Below are 4179 nucleotides of genomic sequence, written 5' to 3' on the forward strand. Positions count from 1 at the left end.
ATGTTGAAATTTGATGCCCGGTGTTGAAGGTGGGGCTAGGGAGGGAGGAGTTTGGGTCTTGGGGGTGGATCCCTCACCTATGGCTTGGTGCCCTCTGACCTACTGAGCGAGTTCTTGAGAGCTGGTTGTTGGAGCCATGTTAAAGCTGGCACCCTCCCCCTTCTCTTGTCCCCCACTTTCACCTTCCACTTTGATTAGAAGCTCCCTGAGGCCCTCACCAGCATCAGATGCTGGCACTGTGTTCCCAGTACAGATCTATGAACCAAATTAACCTCTTTCCTTTACATAGTAAATTACCCAGCCACAGGCATTGCTTTAGAGCAATGTGAAACAGACTCACACCCTGTCCTTGCTGTCCCTGGGCTGTCCACATCGGAATGGACCAAGGAATGAGGGATTGAGGCTACTCTGTACCCTGAGCATCTCCAACCTACAACCCTTGAGAATCTGGGCCTTGTCCCTATAGGCAGAGGAAATAAATTCTGCCAACAGTCTGAGAGGACTTCAGAAGTGGAGTCTTCCCCAATCAGGTCTCAGCTGAGAACTTCAGAAGCGGAGTCTTCCCCAGTTGGGTCTCAGATGAGAACACAACCTCACCAGCACTGTGCTGGCAGCCTCGTTAGACATGAGCAGAGGACCCAGCTCCGCCACCTCTGGACCCCTGACCCACAGACGCCGTGAGATGCTAAGTGTGTGCTCTGGTCATTCCTACGTGAGTGAGAAGACGGCACAGCTTTGTGAACAAACTCAAGGTCTCATGCACTGCGAGGTCTCTGTTTGAGGTCCAGGGCTGCCCAGCTGTATGACCTTGAGCTCCACTTTTCTCACCTATACAACAGCTGATCCCTAGCTTTTTCACTTCTGTGAATGTTTTATTCCAAAGGCAAGAAAGTTTAGCAGTAAAGAAAGCAAAAGTCAACCTTGGGGAGTTGCAGGTGCCACCCTCTGCCCCCACCCTGGGCTGCCTACACTGGCCTCTGCCAGATGGCCCCACCCTTCTGGGGGTCATGGCTCTGTCCAGCCCTGACTCTACCACCTCCCCTTCCTTCGGGCTCTGGAGAGCTCCCTTAGTATCTGCCTTAAATGTCCTCAGGCTGCCAGACAGATGGCAGTGAGTGTGGGAGGACCCTGCCCCACTAGAGACCCAGTGGTCTCAGGAGGAGAAGGCGAGAGACCAGACAAGGGAAAGTAAGTGCTGAAGATCCTCAGAGAAGACAGTGGCAGTGGCCAGGGAGGCACGGAGGCCCCTGATAAATTGTCCACCTTCATCTTTATGGAGGGAGAAACAAGCACAGGCTACGACAGGACAGAACAGGGAGCACGTGGGCTGCTGGGTAGACCAGGGATGAGCCTGCAGCCAGAAAGCCGGGGCTGAACCCCAGGCGTGGTGCCCACGTGAAGGTCACTGACCAGAGGCTGGTGTCCCCTGACCTCAGTCCCCAGGGTTGTTAGGGTGGGCTTTGAGGTGACTTGTGGCCGAGGCAGAAATTGTAAGTGCCAGGCCGCCGGAACCAGGAGCAACAGCCAAACACCGAAGTTGCCCATTTCTTACCAAGACTCAGCATCCCAGGAAGGCAGGAAGACAGTTCTCAGAGCCTGCCTGGCTTTGAGAGAGTTCCGCAGAGTTCTTACACCTCCCCACAAGTTATTATTTTGAGCTGTGCACCATCCAGTCCTCCCATCTAGCCGCAGGAGACGGTGCTTGTTACTTTCCCAGCCGCTGTTTTTCTCCAGCCCAGGGTCCTGCCGGCCTTCATGATGTCAGAACCAGGAAGAACTGGTGGGCCTGGCTGTCTGACAACTGAAATCACTAAGTAACTTTTACAGCTAAGGGGGGTGGGTCTTGAGGGTGTGTCTCCTCTTACCAAATGACCACTCCCAGCATTCAAGAGAGCTCCAGAATGCAGTGGCCTGTGCTCAGCGGAGGCCACTTCACTTGCCAAAGACCCAGGGCCAAATAGCTGAGGGTTTCCCCCTGTGCCAAGGCCCCAGGAGTCACAGCAGGTCATAGGCTGCAGAGGGGAAGGCTTCAGCCTGGCAGTCCCATCACCAGGGCCATGAAAGGGCATTTTCTGAGTCGTCCCCACTTGTAGGGAGCACGTCGTGGGTCGGTGAGCAGATGGGAGCCTGCGCAGCTCTGGCCTCCACCAACCTGCCCGAATCTGTGCTCAGCTTTCAGCCAAGCAACCTTAGATGATGGCTTATTTTTTATCCACACAGGGAGGAAATCACAGCACCACATGGCAGGAATGCTAAGGGGATGAAGTGGGTTCTTGTGATGCACTGCGGGAACTCACCAACCACCAGCCAGCAGGGCGGTTCTGGCTATGAGGCCCGAGGCCGGGCAGGGTCCAGAGTGTCCTCACCCACCTCGATTAGCACCATCTGCCAAGTGAACAGTAAGTAATCGCCACACTGCAGATCCATAGAGTGGGTGGAGGGAGGCTGGAGCTCCTAGGGAGTGAGGACTTGGAGTCCAGGGCAGCCAGGCCAGCACCAGGCTGGGCCTCTACCTCCCCCTTGGTTGGGACCAGGGCTCAGCGAATTCCCCCTCCGCCCATCCCTACCCCTAGAGTTGCTCTAGAGCCGAGGCTCAGGGCTTTTCAGTGAGTGAACTAGGCTTACTGGGGTGTTGGCCATTTAAGCAGTGTCCAACCTGTCAGAGAGGAGTCTGATGGTACTGTCAGCCCAGGGAGGACGGGGCAGGAGACCCAGTTTCCCAGAAAACGTTTTCTTATTCCATCTTTTGGCCTGGACTTTATGGCCACACTCAAGCAGTCCACCTGCCTCAGCCTCCCAGAATCTTACCACTTTTTTGACACTGCAAGTATCATGTCATACATGAGCTGTGTAAAACAGACATCATATACATCATTACAGAGGGTGTCAAAAAAAAACATACACATTTTCAGAGAAGTTATCCACATATTACTTTTTGAAGTTGCATTGAAGGTACCATTACTGGTCCAGGGCACCTACAATGCTGCACACATCCACTTTACCTGCAATTCATATGCTTTGGGTGAATGAGAGATTTTATTTCTAACAAGATTGCTTAAAATGTGTACACATTTCTTGGCCCCCTCTGTATATATACATGTACACATATCTAAACACCTATGTAATATATTTTACACAAGTGACAGTGTAAAATATTGTTCACTTTTTTGGTTATTTTTATATTTTTACTTCATATATTGGAAATTGTTTCCATCTCAGCATATATAGAGCACCTCCTTCTCTAAAATGGTTTTATAGTATTTTATTGTAGTTATACCAATATTTGTTTACCCAGCCCCACTGATAGGTGTTAAATTATTGCCATTATTTTGCTTTTTTAACAACATCACACTCAAGGTACTCGCACATGTAAGAGTTACCCATCAAGTAAACGCTCAGAATCATGGGGCCGAAAGCTTCATCGTGTTAAATTTCGCCAGCTCTCGTGGTCGTGACCCTCCGAGGAGACCTCAGGGGTTTACTCTCCCGCCAGCGAAGTCCACGTATGAACTTTCCATTTCCTCCCACCTTTACAAAAACAATGTGGTAGCAAATTTTCTTTGTAATAATCCTTGCCAAGCTGATAAGCAACAGAAAATGTCTCTCTGTTTTTTTATTTTGCATTTCTGTTTTGAGACAGAGTCTCACTTTGTCGCCCTTGGTAGAGTGCTGTGGCGTCATATCTCACAACAACCTCAAACTCTTGGGCTCAAGTGATCCTCTTGCCTCAGCCTCCCGAGTAGCTGGGATTATAGTCACCCACCACAGTGCCTGGCTATTTTTAGAGACAGAGTCTCACTGTTGCCCAGTCTGGTCTCAAACCCCTGAGCTGAAGCAGTCCACCTGCCTTGGCCTCCTAGAGTGCTGGGGTCACAGATGTGAGGCACCAAGCCCAACCTTCCAGAGCACTGGGGTCCCAGGCATGAGCCACCAAGCTCAGCCTTCCAGAGTGCTGGGGTCACAGGCGTGAGCCATCAAGCTCGGCCTCCCAGAGCACTGGGGTCACAGGCATGAGCCATCAAGCTCAGCCTTCCAGAATGCTGGGGTCGCAGGTGTGAGCCACCAAGCTCAGCCTCCCAGAGTGCTGGGGTCACAGGCATGAGCCATCAAACTCAGCCTTCTGGAGTGCTGGGGTCACAGGTGTGAGCCATCAAGCTCGGCCTCCCAGAGCACTGGGGT

This window comes from Otolemur garnettii, unplaced genomic scaffold (genome assembly GCF_000181295.1).
Source record: "Otolemur garnettii isolate 467f Iridium unplaced genomic scaffold, OtoGar3 scaffold00161, whole genome shotgun sequence".
Lineage (NCBI taxonomy): Eukaryota > Metazoa > Chordata > Mammalia > Primates > Galagidae > Otolemur > Otolemur garnettii.